The following is a 15866-nucleotide window of genomic DNA, read 5'->3' as shown; positions in this document are numbered from 1 at the left end:
TGCTCCAGCTGAACTAATAAGTACTTAGTCCCATTTTATTCATAATTTCCCGAAACAGACTGAAGACATTTTAGAATTAAGTTGTGTGTCAGTGACACTGTGGACTGCAGTCTGTGCCCAGTCAGAAGCAACAGCGTCTAGACTACCTGGATGTTATTCAATTATTTTACTTCCTTCTCTTGCTTTGCTTAGAGACATTAATGCAGACTCAAAGACAAAACAGTTTTACCAAGCTACCATGGATTTTTCACCTATTCACACTGTACTATGTTAAATAAGTTTAGTACATCACACAAGACAAGTATCCCTATCAACTTCTAAATCAGTCACATTTTTGTTCTGATCAGTGTTATAACCACTATTCCCTTTTTAAGTGCATCAATTTTTCTAGTCAGTGTATCACCGGGGACAAAAAGTGCTGAACCTCTCTGACATGGAAGTTAATTTAACTGGGAGTTTATTTTGAAAAAGTCTGGAGTAGAATGCATAGCAGGCACTGGAAATACTGATTTCGCAGGCATTGATAATGCTGTGAATTATTGAAGAATAGCAGTACTGTATCAGGATGTGGCAAGTTTATAAAAATTAAATCTTTTGGGGGCAACAGTATACTAAGAATATAGTTTTTAATGACAACGTCTAGCTAGATCAGCATTGCAAGAAATGCACACAAGTTTAAAAGGAGAAGCAGTTTGCCTCACCCACTCTTTATTATGACAATTGTTTCACTTGATAAAACTGCACTAGCCCAGGGCAGCAGGCAATTAGAATTTTGTAAGACTCAGTTAATTTGCAAATGACAGCATCCATCAAACTAAAGTTTACAAATCCTACTTAGATTTTCAGTTATACACTAATAAGTACAAAGTTTAAAAAAATTAAACTAAAACACCAGAACTAAATGCAAGTCTTAAGTTCTGTAAAAGCTGCCATTTGCAAAAGAAAAAAACAAACTTGTTTTACATACCTTAATAAAGCAGAAATCATTCAAGACCAGCTTAAGACACTGAGGCCATGAGAAATTGTAGTCAGGAAATCAGGAATAACTTCTTGACTACAATATGTAGATTCCTATTAAGTCACAAAGCACAAGTTATTAGTTTACTGCAGTGTCACAGCAACCCCTGTATTAGCTTAAACTATAGTAAACTATCAGCATGGACAGCTTTAAAGTTATTGCTATGTCTCCACACGCATTATGATTTTTTCCGGCTTTAGTGACCATATTAAGAATTTGTTGTTGGATAAAACTTGGTAGAGCCCTACTAGCGAATTTTATCAGATGAACAGTCAGACACCTAGTTATAACATTGAAAAAAGTATAAGCTTATGGTTTTCGTAGGTAGAAATTGGTGTAAAGAAATTACCACACATAGGTACTGCCCATTCACAAGTAAGGCAGATGCCCAATTCTAAAATGCCAGTGTCCATATTCTCCCCTCATGCCCCCCCCCGGGCAAAAAACCCAACACCACACACTATCTTGGACTCTTTAATGAAAGGAAGAAAAACAATCAATCTGGATCATTTCACACAGTCAATCCTATGTTTAAATGGAAACTTAGTCTTGAAGCTTAAATTTCAGCAAATCTAACCCAGAAAGCCTGTTATATGTAATCACTTTAGCATTATGCTAGTACATGCTAAGCAGAAAGCCTAGCCCAGTTTTTATTGCACAAGAGTTGAAGGGAAGAAGGCATAAATTGTATGAAGTTTAGAATTTTAGTTAAGGTGAAACAGATACAAGTTACAATTAAACTGACAGGGTGCTTTTAATTTGTGACAAGACCTAACACAAGGTAAGGCTTGACCCACATCTTTACTTAAGATTGCTCACAGGAAAGGGCGGGATAGAAAATGGCCTCTAGAATGAGAGAAATTTCACGTAAGATTTTCACCCACTAACTGACCCATTTACACTAAGTGAGACACAAGAGGATCAACTTAAAGATTCAAGCCTCTTCACTACTAAATTTTGAAGGCTGCTGTTTTTATTTATTCTAGCAAAGTCAAACACTGGCCTCCTACTCTTAAGGTAATAGTTTGTATTTAGTACAAACACAACTGTATACAACAGTGAGCCACATTTAGGCACCTAAACAAATTTTTAGTTTTGACCATGCCAAGTCTCCAGAAGCTGCCATTAATGTTAAAGAAATCTGTAGATTAGTACTTTTGGAAGTTAGTCACTTATTTTTGAAAATCTTGGCCTATTAATTTAAAATGATAACTAGTAATGTGGTAAAATACGCTAACAAAAGTTTAAGACAGGTAACCTGGCCAAATAACCATCTTAATTTTATGCAATCTTGAATTCAGTCAAGGCTTTTAGAAGTCTCTTGGACTGTGCATGCCAAGTCATATACAGGTGATAAACCCCAACACAGAAGGGTACACATCTTGCAACAACATTTAAGATCAGAGGAAGCTCTCCTGTTCATTCTGGAGACTTTCTAATCCGAGTCTACTACACTCTCCTAAACGAAGTTCCTATTTTACTAAAACCCCTCCTTGATTTCCTTCTACTGACCTCAGCATACCAGCCCAGCCTCTTTCCATTCACAACTTGCATGCATACTTTGGGGGAGGGGAAGACCACAGATGTCTGGAAGATATCAGAACAAGGGTCCTTCCATACAGAAGAGAAGAAGAAAAGACAGCCAACAGATTCAAAATATTGCTATCTCCCCCCTCCTCAAAAAAAAAAAACAAACACAAAAACCGAGCACTCGAGTTTTTAGAAGTTTCATATAAGCCAAAGGGAACTACAGCAGAATTGGTCCACAGATTTCCTCCTCTCCGAGGGATCAGCCCTGGAGGCTAACCCCCACAACACACTGCATAATCCGAAGTGGCCTAGTGCAAAACCAGTAAGTTTTCCTCCTCCGGTAAGAGAGCCCCAAGCAGCCTGGCTCGCTCTTTAAACGAGACTCCAACTACTTGGGGTGTTTTAAGCTCACTTTGATTACACCTAGCTCCGGAGCAGCTTGAACTCAAGACACCCAGCAGCAGCATGCATACGAACGGGAGCCTCTCCTGCAGATACACATGCAGCTGAGACAAAAGCCCACAATGCAACAGATAACAGCCCCTGCAGTCAAGCAGCAGCTTAGTTATTGGATAATTACACAGTACAAACAAACCCGAACCCGCTTCCTTTCCCCCCACCCTCCTGCTATCGGAGCCGTGCTCGAAAGCCCGTCGGAGCCTCCCCAAATCAGCCCGACGCTGCTCCAAGCCCGGCTGCAGCCCACAGGCTCTGCTGCGAGCCTCCCATTCCAGAGCCGGGGTGCAGAAAACTCGCCTCGCCCCGCCGCAGGCAGGGGCCCGCCAGCCTCCCACAGCCCGGCACCCGCCTCCCGAGAGCCGCCTTCAGCCTCCCCAGCCACGCAACTGTCCCGACCGCCCCAGTCAACAGCCCTCGCGTCCGAGCAGCTCCCTACCCGGGTACAGCACCCTCTCTCCCGCCCCAAGGCCGGGCCCAGCGGGGACCTCCCGGCGCCTCCCCCAGCGGGGACCTCCCAGCCCCAACCCTCCACCACCGGCCGCCGCTCTCCCTGGAGCGACCCCCCGCGGCTCCCGCACCCCAGGGGCGCCCCCGAGACCAGCGCCCCCGCCGGGCTGGGAACAACCCGAGCGCCGCCGGCCGAAGGGAGGAAGCAGGAAATTAGCAGAAAGCGCCACTGACACTGCGGGGAGGCAAGAGCGCAGGGTTCCCCCAGCCCAGGTCTCCGGCCGCCACCGCCTGGCTCCGGCTCTTGTCCGTCCGCGCCGGACACTGAGCTGCCGCCGAACCGAGCGAGAGGCTTAAAATGGCGCCGCTCGCAAGGAGGTTCTTATAGGGAGCAGCAGACTCGGCTGTATCCTGCCGCCGCTGCCGGGCTCGGCGCGCAGCATTCCACAGGCACCCAGCGCTAGGGCAGGGGGAGAAGAAATAGTGCCCGGCTCCCAGGGCGGAGGGAGACAAAAAGCAGCTGTGCGCCACCCGCGGTCGGTCGCTCGCCCCTGTGGAGGGCGCTAGGGGAGGCGAATGGAGTTGCAGGGCAGAGGGGGTGGGGGGTGTTGACTGGGGCGGTCGGGAACACAGCGGGGGGGGGTTGCTGTGGTGAACAAGTCAGGATGGGAGCAGTGATCCAGCAGAGAGGGAGGTGTGATGAGGCCGGGATGGGGAGGGGGTGGCGGAGACACCTTATTCTGGAGGTTGGGAGAGAGGTTGTTTCCTTCCTGCCTGGGAGAGAAGTTGCTGCCGGGGAGGGGAGGGGGTAGCGGTGTGGTGTTGTTTTTAAAGGGGCAGTAACTACTTGGCAAGCGATCAGCCTTTGGGTCCCCTCACTCCCCGCCCCCCATAACAAATTAGAATGTGCGAGCTGGGGTGGAAGGGTGGGGTGGTTACATGCAACTAGCTACAGAAACCGGTGTAGTGTTTCCCAAATGCTTGTTGTGGAACCCAGTGCCAATAATAATCCCTCCGCTCCTTTGCGTTTTCGGCAGCTCTGAAAACTTTCTGATTTACAACAGAAAAAATAATACAATTTTAGAGATCGGCTTGCCAAAAAAAGCGGCCGACGCCCCTCGCACCCTCTTCTCCCTGCTGGATGCGCACGGTGCCCTGCTTTCCTGTCTGCGACTCCTTTAAACAATTAGTGGCAGTGAGTCTGGGGAAGGTGGGTATGAGACTCATTCACGTAGGCGGAAACGCGTTCTGCAATTCCTTTATAAATATTTGTCAGGAAGCAGTTGCCAAAGAAAGTATCTAGTTATGAAATGGTTTTTATGGGAGAAAACTCGGCGTTTTCGCCTTCTGAGGGCGTTTTAAAAACAGGAAAATATGAATTACACACGTTTTTCCACTGCATGCACGATCTTGCACATTTCAGCCTCTGCATGCACGTCCGTGTATCGTAAATTATTTTGCACACTTTTGCACGTACCATCTTGCACTGGCAAAATATGCTTAACATATTAAAAAAATATGAGACGTACTCCAGTACAAGATCACGGGTACAAATAAAGACTTTATGGTAAAAACACCACCACCACTACCGTACTTGGCTAGAACAAGGTGTGCTTTTTTTTTAATCCATGGTTTTGCATTAGTATAGTATGTTTCACCTATATGGGTTGCTGTGTTTGTTTTTGTATATACTCACGGTGTTGCATTGGGGATGTTTCATATAGGGTTTTTTTGTTTTTCGTACATCATATTGCATGAGCAACAACTCTTTTATAGGGCCTCTTTCTTGTATCTTTAACTGGATATAATGCACATAGGCTCTTTCTGCTCCTACCTGATCGTGTACCAGCAAAGAATATTTTTACACATAGGCGGCTTTTTCTTTGTATGCGAAATCTTCCACTAGCTGGATGTTTTAAACAGGCAGTTGATTTTGCACTGGCGAGACTTATGGTGCGATCTCTCCGAACGTGCGATTTTGCACCGACAAAGTATATTTCGGGCAAACAAAACTGCCTAAATATGGACTGTGTTTGCAGTGTCGCCTCGCGGAGCGCTCAGACCGTGCATACTCGTTGGTGTCGGAAGGGAAGATACTTTAAAGACTTCTCCTTAGGAAGGAACGAAAGTGGATCGCCCACTGCTCCCGCTCTCGCGTTTCCTGTGCCAGGGCGTCCGGATCATTAGGGGCGCGTTGTCCAGACTCCGCTCGGCCCCGTGTTTTCCTTGGGTCCTGCCGCAGCCGCCCAGGCTCCGCCTCACTCATCCCAAGGGGTGGGGATCGGGGCTGGAATGGCGAGCGGCGCTTGAGTGCCAGGAGGCCACGTGGGGAAGCGAAGGCGCCTCCTTTCTCCCTCGACTTCCCTTTTTTCATCCCACTCCTCGCATGCTTTTGCCCAGGCAGGTAACGCCGGGCACCCGCAGGATAGAGCCGGGGTAGGACGAGAGCAGAGGCTTTCTCAACTGGGGGCGACTTACGTTACTGTTACAAGTTAATGGGCTTTCAAGGTATTGGCTCTTTAAGGGCCTGTTTTTACTTTCCGTTTTAGGGCATACAACAATCTTCAGCCTGGTGCTGTCAGCCATTGCCGTACTGGGGCCATTCTCCCACAAGCGGTCCAAGTCCCAAAATAAACCCTTATAGCCTCTGTGTGTGTGTGTGCATAATCCTGCAGTTAGGAGCTTTATGCCTCCTATTTCAAGGAAGTACTGGGGACCCACTTTCATTAGCTAATATATAGCTCCTATTGCACAGCAAAGATGCTTTGAATACCCAAACTGAAAGACCCACCCCAATAACCTCATAAGAAACGAAATACAAGAATCAAGCAAAATACATTCTTGGATCATAACCTGAAGGTTTGAGACTCAGACTCTGGCTGACTTCCAGCAGGAGGAAGCCTTTATTGTTCATAAGACTATTCTACTGTAGGCAGAAAGGTATCACCATTAGTGGCATTGCAATTTGTATCAGGCCTTTTCATTCTGCTTTATGGTAGCTCTCCAAGGCAGCATGGTTTTGGGGGGTTAGATTGGAGGCTAGCAGCAAAAGAGCTTGGTTCTTTATGAAACTCTTTTTTCCCTCAACTGCTTTACAGCATGACCTTGGGAAAAGCTTGTATCGATCATGTATGCCTTGGCCTCACTCTCTGTAAAATGGGGATAATATTACTGACTGACCCATCTTTTCAATTCTTAGATGAAAGGTGCTATTTCAGTGGAAAGTGGTACTGGCAAATTCACTATAAGCAATTCCTTTGGGTCCTTGATAACAACAGTAGAATCAGTCAAATGCCCTTGATGCACTGCATGGTCCCAGATATCTTTCAGAGTCTCTTTGTGTGCTATCCTACCCCCTGAGGTCTGAGGGGACGGGGCTGCTGGAGCCTGGATTTTCCAGGAAGGGTAGTCTTTTTGCTTGTGGCCTCAAGGCTATGGACTGCTCTTTTTGACATGAGGTGGACCATTGGAATGATCCTCTTTTAAGGAGGCTTAAAAACTTCTTAAAATTATAAATCTCAGAAGGCCTTCAGCAGGTTCTGTTGCCTTATAGTGAGTTGAAGAGGAGTTATAATACTGTATATTTTTAGTCATTTAATCTGTGCTTGATTTATTGCAGAGTTGTTATGTTTTGTATCTAGGCACTAGGCAATTAAAATTTTAATTTGGTGTGGTTTTGCAGTATTTAGTTAGTGAGCAGTTAACTATTTACTAGATACTTTCTGTTTTGTGGAGCTAGCTGAGAAGAGCCATTGCTTTAATAGCTATATGTAAGTCTTACAATTGCAATTTACTTTAACTTGTAATATCACTTTGTTTAATTACAAATGTTTCTAAAATACAATGTAATTCAGATACAGTACAGTATAGCAAAAGGGAAATATTTTGTCTTGGCTATTAGATTGCAGGGCTTCAGTTAATGAATTCACAATTAGCAATGGAATATATACAATCAGTCTACTTATTGTCTTCCTAGCCCCCAAGCATTCATTATATATATAGCTTTAAAAGTTTCTGAAGAGCTGATTAGTACTTTAATAGATTTGTTTTGGTAACTGTTTGTTAGTTGACTATACTGCAGACTTCTTTAAAAAAATGTCAAACAGCCTTCTAGCAAGACCATTGTGTATTTCTGCAATGAGAAATCTTCTCTGCAAAGGAGAACGTCTTGGTTAAATTATAAAAGATAATGATTCAAATCTCTTACCCTTTTTTTACATCCTTGGCATTGTTTTTACAGAGTCAACTTTTAACGCCACACCACAGTAGGAAGCAGCTAAACAGAAAAAAAATGGGATAAAGGTAAATTTGGTTGGTCACCTTTTTGCTAAGGCTATTAGAATATAGCTATGTCTTCTTAAAGCACATAGTAAAGAATAAGTAGCAATGGTACTAATATCCACTCAAAGCAGAATGAACAATTAAAAATATGCTTAAAACACTGGGCCTAAATCTTTGATTTCCATTACAGATGTTAAAAAGCAATTGGCTTCTAACCATACACGTTTTAGGTGCAGATTACAGACTCAATTATAATCTTGTTAAAATGCTAAGTGTTTTATGTGTTCATTTTAGCAACACCACAATGCAGCATGTTGGACATTTAAAAAAAAATTATTCCACTGAAATTAAATGTGCGGCGTATAAAAACACATTTGCACTTTTCATGGAACACACGGTAGGGCAGAAAAAAATAAAACAAATGCTTGTAGTGTTCAAACATTCTTCTTGAGAGACAGGATTAAGGAATGTAATGCTGCATAGCGGGAAATATCTTTTATTAATACAAGTCAAAAACTTTGCTGTAGTAAAACAAAGTGCTCTCTCAGCCAGACCCAACTTTGGTAAAATACTAGTGTTAGCAGACACTTTAAACAAGAAAGAAAAATAAAGAATTAGCCATGCTTGAGCTCTTGGTTCGGTTTGCTTTTCTCATAAAATAATGAGACAAAAAATGTTGCCGATATCATAGTTGTAGATCATCTTCTTGAAATGAAGGCAGACCGTAAAACATTAATAAATTAGTGTGAAACCGATAGGTCAAAACAGCTGGTTAGTAGGTTGAAATGAATAAAATAGAACACTCTGTAAGTGTTGTTCCAAATATTAGAAATAGTTATTAATGACCAGAAATAGTCATTAATGACCAATATACTTTGTTGCAGCAAAAAAGACTATTCTTTCATTTTTACGTTTTTCTTCTAGAGACATGCAACATTTCTGTTATCCACCTTAATTTGTTTGAAAGCCATCAGCAGTTTAACTTTATATTTCAGGTGTGTTTCAGAAACTGAAAAAGTCTTTAACTGATTTAGCAGCTGAGGCATTCTTCATCACAATATCCGAGTATTGGCATATTAAACAGTAGATAGAGCAAAACTAAACAAACCAAAATGGAAGTTTTGCCCTTACCAAATACATATATTTTAACTACTAATCAAATTAATAAACAGATTGCTTTGTATTTATAATATTAATGGATAGTTATGATAATTATGGATAATTATGATCAAGGCCAACAGAAATCCACAAGTCTGTTCTCTTTTTGAATTTTGTTATATCTAGTTTCCCACAGAAACCAAGTTTTCATTTAAAAATGTATATAAATATATGTCTGACTCTTACTGATTGTTACCTTGCCTTCCTAGTTTAAAGGAATGTGTGATTGCTGTGTTCAGCCAGCCTTGGAGAAAAACTAGCGCAAACAAACTAAAACAATAGACGCAAAGGTGCAATACCTACCTCCTCTCCCCTACTCCGCTCCATGTACAAGAAGCCATTTATTTTTCATATGGGTAACCCTTTAAATGTCAGTACTGTAGAAAGAAGAGTGCTATTTGTGATCAGAAAGAAAAACACTTTAAAATTGAGTTGGTATTTTTAAAAAAATGTTCAGTTTCAGTCCTGTTTTTTTAAGAGTGGTTAGGACAGATTTTCCTGTTCAGACTGACCTTTCCTTATTAATATGTAATCTGAAAATACTAGACATCAGGATAAGAGTTTCATTTAACAGACTTCCAAATAGGCTATTTTTGGACCAGGAGTTCAGATTTGCAATATATCTCATAGCTCAGTTTAATCTTTTGATTTCTTTCCAGCTGCAAAGGCTAAGTAGTTGTAAATACCTCTTGTCAATCGAGAAAGTTGGCTACTCTCACACAAGCAAGTAACTAAGAATCCACTGGGCAAATTCAATGGGAGTTGTTCTGAAAACTTTCATTTTGGTCAGCAGTGTGGTAATAGTAGTTCATGGCAGGTCTGTAATTATACAGAAGAAATAGTATAAATCTTAGACCTTGATTCTGAATTTCTTTGCAGAATGAAATATGGTTATTACCATACTCTACATTGAAAGAGTATGAGTAATGGAGACAACAACTAGATACTCAAATGACACAAAGCGCTTACAGTATGTTTTCCTTTCAGTGTTCTTTCAATGCAAAGTAAGTATCATTCCAGCTCTTAGAAATCATCATTCTTTCCCCCTTTTTATTTCAAAATGGTTGCAGATTTTTCATTCACGAAAAGGTTAAAGGCGTTCCCCATCGCAAGAGGGATTATCTTACCGGAGGATTCTGGGACTGCAGATGTATACTGCGGCAAAATCCTAAATTCATCGGAAAAAAATCATTTCCAGACTCCAGCTGCTAAAAATAATAGAATTATAGTAAATCATTGACAAGATTAAAACATAAACCCATTTTTACATTCCAAAGTGTTTTAAAACATGAGTCTTTTCTCTTAATTCATTTCTTAAATAATGCAAATTTTAGAGTAGCTTTCCTATCCCGAGCACGCAGCGCCATGAAATCGATAATTTTTGATCTTTTGGTTAGTAGGCAACATGGTGAGCTATTGCAGTGACTGCAGGCAGCAGACATGTTCTTGTCAGCTAAAAATTTTCATATTGTTTTTGAGCCATTGAGATTTGTAAATGGGATATAGCCAGTTATACCTTCAGCTCGCACTTTGCTTTAAGGACATAAAACAGCACAGTTTTAGACATACATATAAATATAGATATATATTTTAAAAACAAGAAGCCATTACTGGATTTTAAACAAAAAATTATGTAAAAAGAGTGGCTGGTGTGATTATAATCACATCATGCAGGGTCCACGGTTTCCATTTAGTGAAATTTCGCAGAGGGCAAGTTCTTAAGAACATCCCTGCTGTGCAGAGTGAAAAGCATGAACAAACCAAAGACAGAATTCATCTGTGTTTATATTTTACAGACAATGAAAAACCTACTCTTTGTATGTCTTTTTTTCCACCTTATTATTTCTTGAAAACTGCAGCATTTTCCCCACCCCCACTCAAACTCTCACCACCCAGCACTGCGGTGTGCGGTGTTTCTTTCTCTCTTTTTTCCCCCCCCCCCTTCTTCTTTTTTGCTTTCACAAATTCTGCACGCGCCATCTTTGTCTATTGTTACTCTTCTCTAATTTCAGTTACCCATTCTCTTTCAAATCAGTTAATAAATAGAACGCTAAATGCCCAATGGATGTCTGTGTGTTTAATTTTGTTCCCCATTTTGCTCTGAAAAATAATAATAAAAACCCCCATTCCCCACCCAAAGAATTTTCTAGTATTACTGTAACCTGTTGTGTATAGTGGTTATAAAAATATTATTAACGTAATAGCAACAGCTGCAGCCTAAATAGAAGCTAGGAGATAATTAATATGCTACAACAAATTAATTTGCTGCAGGTGCTTGTGCTCTGAACTGTGTAACCCAAACCATTTCAAGTCTGAATACAATTACTGTTCTCCCCACATGCTAAAACAAAATGCAGAGTGAAATATCTTGTTGTTATAAATATCTTGTGTGCGTGTTGTCAAAGACCATCCTCTCCCCTGAATATTTTAGCCATCAGTAGAGAAGTGGAACAGACAATTTTAAAACCTTAATAGAAATGTATATATATTTAAAGATGCTCCTGTGATATATCCAGGCTTGAAGATGTAATTTCTGCCTATATATTAAATTATACCAATCATCTCTAACCTTCTGTATTCCAGAGCTTTGTAGGTAAAGACGCACTAAGGTATTGCATATGTATAATTGGGAAGATGTGGATTGTAAACATCTCAGTAGTAACTGATGCAAAATTGTATATTTTCCATTTACTTTATAGTAGATAAAAGCAATTGTATTTGCTGTTCAGGTTATAGACTCTCCAGTGAATTAGATGAAGAATCTCCTCTCTGATAAACAGTGTTAATGGGAGCGGGTTACTAGTTTACCTTTCAGAAATATGCCAAGTAACACACTGCAGCACGCTAAGACTACGAGGACAGGAGGCTGAGTGAAGCTAAACTGCCCAGAAGCAACTGTCCTTTTGCATTCTTACACCACAGTGCGATGATTAACTTTGGGCATGTAAAAAGAAGAACATAGAGATGTAATTGCCAGAAACATTGTGAAGAAGCTGAACTAAGGCTGAAGTTTAGAACTAAATTGTGCTGATTTTTCTTCATTAACATCCTACTAGTGGCACCTTAGAGACTAACAAATTTATTTGAGCATAAGTTTTCGTGGGCTAAAACCTACTTCATGCATGCATCCGATGAAGTAGGTTTTAGCCCACAAAAGCTTATGCTCAAATAAATTTGTTAGTCTCTTAAGGCCTGGTCTGCACTGGGGGGAGTCTATCTAAGATATGCAACTTCAGTTACAAGAATAGCGTACCTGAAGTATCTTAGATCGACTTAGAATCACTTACTTCGTGTCCTTGCGGCGCAGGATCAACGGCCACTGTTCCCCTATCGACTTTGCTTCCGCCTCTCGCTGAGCTGGAGTTCAACAGTCGACGGGAGAGCGCGATAAATCGATGCCTGATAAATCGATCGCTACCCGCCGATCCGGCGGGAAGTATAGATGTACCCTAAGGTGCCACAAGTACTCCTCGTTCTTTTTGCTGATACAGACTAACATAGCTACCACTCTGAAACCATTCTACTAATGGAAATTAGTTTTCTGTCTTCATTACCGCAATGTACACCGCACCGTTTTGAAAATGTAATTAAAGCAAAGAGTTATATATTGTGTATTTTAATGGATTGCTCATTTGCTGCCCAAACTTAAAAAAACTATTCTGTAATCTAAGAAAAGTAATAGTGTGTGTATCCTAACAGGAACTATAAAACTAATCTATTGGAGACTGCATAGATTTTATCTATATTTTTGTTCAACTTACCAGTGAGTACTTGGAGAGAATCTTGATGCTGAAACACCATTTGCACTGCACTCTGGCAGCAAGATTTGATGCATAAAAGATATTCTTAAAAGGCCTGATGAGCTGTCCTTACTCATATTGGTAAATGCTTACTGACATGAGTAGTCCTACTGAAGTCAATTGGATTACTCGTGAACAAGAGTAAGGGTTGCATAAATAAGGCCTAAACTAGAGTTTGTATGCCTAGAATATCTCATACCTTAATGAGAAATACCTACAACCATCATTTATTCTGAGATCTATGTACTCCACCAGGGAAATGTTCTTGGTTTATATGAAAGCTTTGGTGTCAGAATCTATTTTATTTCTGCTGATTCTTCTCATCCATAAGGGCCTGATTGTTAAGTCCTTACATATGCCAAGCTTCTGTTGATGTCAATAGTTATTTTGCTATGGTAACAACTGCAAGATCAGTCCATATATTTTAGATATTCCAGTAATATCCATAGCAGTTTATTATAATATTCCACCCCAAAAAAGAATTATCCAGTTTATTAAAATGTACCACTGATTTGCATATGTAGCTCCATAAAACAAAAACCAAGATACTTTTTGTCAGACCTCTGCACAAAATGTGTATTTCTATAATCCAAGTCCAAAATTTTTCTTCTCCCACAGTAAGTTTGGTACTATAACATGGGCAATATTAGGCTTCATCCTTGGAGCACCACCAAAAAAATCCCGTCTGATTTGGAGGTAATTTGGGATCAAGCTCTTACACAGAAAAATAAATCTTGTTCCAAATAGGGGGCCATGTTTTGCCTTCGTTTGATTTCAGTAGGACTTCTGATTAAAAACTGACAGTACAATATGACTGAAGGAATAAAAGATAACTACGTTATTCAAGAATAGGAATTATACTATCATTATTCTAGAGCAGAAATAGTTACCTTGTCAACAATTTGTAACTTTGTTTTCTATCTAAAGTACGTAGATAGAAAACAGTATCTGAGCACCTCACAATGTATAAATTATCACCACAACATCCTAGGAAGTAGTATTATCCCAAATTTGCAAATAGGGAACTAAGGGAGATTAAAGTCCAGATTTTCAAAGGCATTTAGGTGTCTAAAGATGCAGATAGGGGCCTACTGGGATTTTCTGAAGGGCCTAGAGCCTAACTCCCATTGAAGGGAGCAGGATGCTTTTGAAAAATCCCACTAGATGTCTATGTGCATCTTTAGGCATCTAAATACCTTTGAAAACTCTGTCCCCAAATCACTTGCTCAGTCACAGAAGAAGAGCGGGGCATAGCAGGGCATTGAACCCAAGTCTTTTGAGTCTTAGGCTAGACTCCAATCAATAGATCATCCTTTCTCCCTATTCCTAGTCACTATAAAGAAAAATATAGTACGTGTTAGTGGCAACAGCCATACATATGGTGAGAATTTATTTGAGGGGAAAGGGGTGTGTGTGTATAGCTTCTTTATTTCAAGAGAAGGTATATTTATAGGAGTTCTTTCCTACTAATTTCAAGAAGAAATAGTAGTAGACATGTTTACTGGCCCTCTTATTAATGTTCCCTCCTCTCGCTCCCTCTCACCCCAAAACCCAAGAACAAAATAAAAGGGAAGGGAGATTTGATAGCTATATGTGAAGAAGAGAACAAATGGATGGATGCAAGATGATATGACAGTCATACGCTGTATTGCTGTGAGAATGTATGTAACTAATGGGCTAGATCAGAGGTTCTCAAACGTCATGGCAGTGTGACTTCCTTTTGACAACAAAGTTACTACGTGACCCTGGGAAGGAGGTGGAGCCCAAACCCGGCCACCCTGGTGGTGGGGAGAGGGGACTGCAGCCCAAGCCCCGCCACCCCGGGTGTGGTGGAGAGGGGGGCCACAGCCTGAGCCCTGCTGCCCAGGTGGGGCTGGAGCTAGAGCTTCAGTTCTGGGTCCCAGCAAGTCTAATGCTGGCCCTGGAAACCCCATTAAAATCAGGTTGTGACCCACTTTGGGGTCCCAGCCCACAGTTTGAGAACCACTGGACTAGAGTGATTAAATATTCAATTTTATTATGACTGTTGACCCTTGGCCCAGTCCTGCCAGATCCTGAGCACCACCTACAACATGCCTTCCCCTAGGAAGCGAGGGAAATCAATGGGACTACTCACATACTTACAGTTAAGCACATATGTGAGTCCTTTGCTGGATCAAGGCCTATGGTACCTGTACTTCTGCAGGAATAAAAAGCCTTTATTTGAATTTCATCCATCACAATTTATGTAAATCCCACCTACACAGAATACATTTATGTGATTTCTCTCTTTAAAGGGGCACTGTCAAGTGGAAATCTAGTCAATATTAACAAATGAGTTGAAAGCACTTTCATATTGTACATCTATCCTTGAGTCTCCTGCTATTTTTTATGGGGTTTACAGTTGCATTTTTTTTTAATTGTCTCCACACTGGTGCTCACCTGTAGTCTTTAGTGGAGTCACCAAGAACTAAAGATGAAGTCATGTGATGAAACCTCCAGGAATACATCCAACCAATATTGGCAACCCTATCTAGTCTCCATCCCCCTACCTCCCTGAGGAACCTGGTTCCACAGATCCATGCCAAGAGATACACCCACCTGACCTCAGCAGCCTTGTATGTGATTTTCCAGGTAAAGTCCACAGGGCTCAAGGGATGACAATATGCACCCTGCACACCCACCTCAACCTACTCGGTTACATCCCTCACCTTCAATACAGACCATGGTGAGAGGGCTCTGCCAGGTCTAGAAGTGTGGGGGCTGTGACTTATAAATGTCTTTATATATGAAACAGTACTATGTTAAAGTGCACTAGGGAACATTACAAAGAGATTACTTATAGAGATTACTTACTTTCTTCCCTCTTGACTTTGCCCCCCTTCCCTTCAGAGTCAGGTGAGCATTACCTCATCGCAGTCCCAAACTGACCAAAGGAAGAGGGGTGACTCACTCAAGAGTCCAACAGAGCCTTTTGTTGCAGCCTAGGCCAGCATCCTTTGTTCCTGTGAGGCTGGACTGGGTTTGTTCCACACATGCCTTGATGACGTGTGAACTGCTCCTCTGCTCTTAGAGGGTTTTTGCCTGGGTTTATTTTAATCTATGAGGATCCATTTTCAACCTCATAACTATATACTTGAAATTATAACCTATAACATTACTGTAACATTACTGTAACAACAATTACTGTAACA

General features: G+C 41.3%; 1 protein-coding gene and 1 long non-coding RNA gene across 4 annotated transcripts in view; one reads left to right on the top strand and one right to left on the bottom strand.

Annotated features, from left to right (window-relative positions):
• Window positions 1–3902, bottom strand: part of CTNNB1 (catenin beta 1) — a 31792-nt gene extending 27890 nt beyond the window's left edge. For 2 of the 3 annotated variants that reach the window (XM_075062524.1, XM_075062526.1), the window contains exons 1-2: window positions 3689–3902; window positions 968–1071 (exon numbers count right to left, since the gene is read on the bottom strand). The gene's annotated coding sequence lies outside the window, so the exon portion shown is untranslated. The remainder of the gene's footprint in view (window positions 1–967; window positions 1072–3688) is intronic. The other variant, XM_075062525.1, reaches the window with a different exon arrangement.
• Window positions 3903–5756: 1854 nt separating this feature from the next.
• Window positions 5757–12498, top strand: LOC116815224 (uncharacterized). Its single transcript, XR_004371441.2, has 3 exons — window positions 5757–5890; window positions 7695–7756; window positions 11697–12498. It is a non-coding gene; the product is annotated as an uncharacterized LOC116815224 (long non-coding RNA).
• The last annotated feature ends 3368 nt before the right edge of the window (window positions 12499–15866 follow it).

The sequence above is a fragment of the Chelonoidis abingdonii genome, chromosome 2 (assembly GCF_003597395.2).
Source record: "Chelonoidis abingdonii isolate Lonesome George chromosome 2, CheloAbing_2.0, whole genome shotgun sequence".
Lineage (NCBI taxonomy): Eukaryota > Metazoa > Chordata > Testudines > Testudinidae > Chelonoidis > Chelonoidis abingdonii.
The sequence above is the reverse complement of the archived record's forward strand: the minus strand, read 5'-3'. Positions and strand labels throughout refer to the sequence as shown.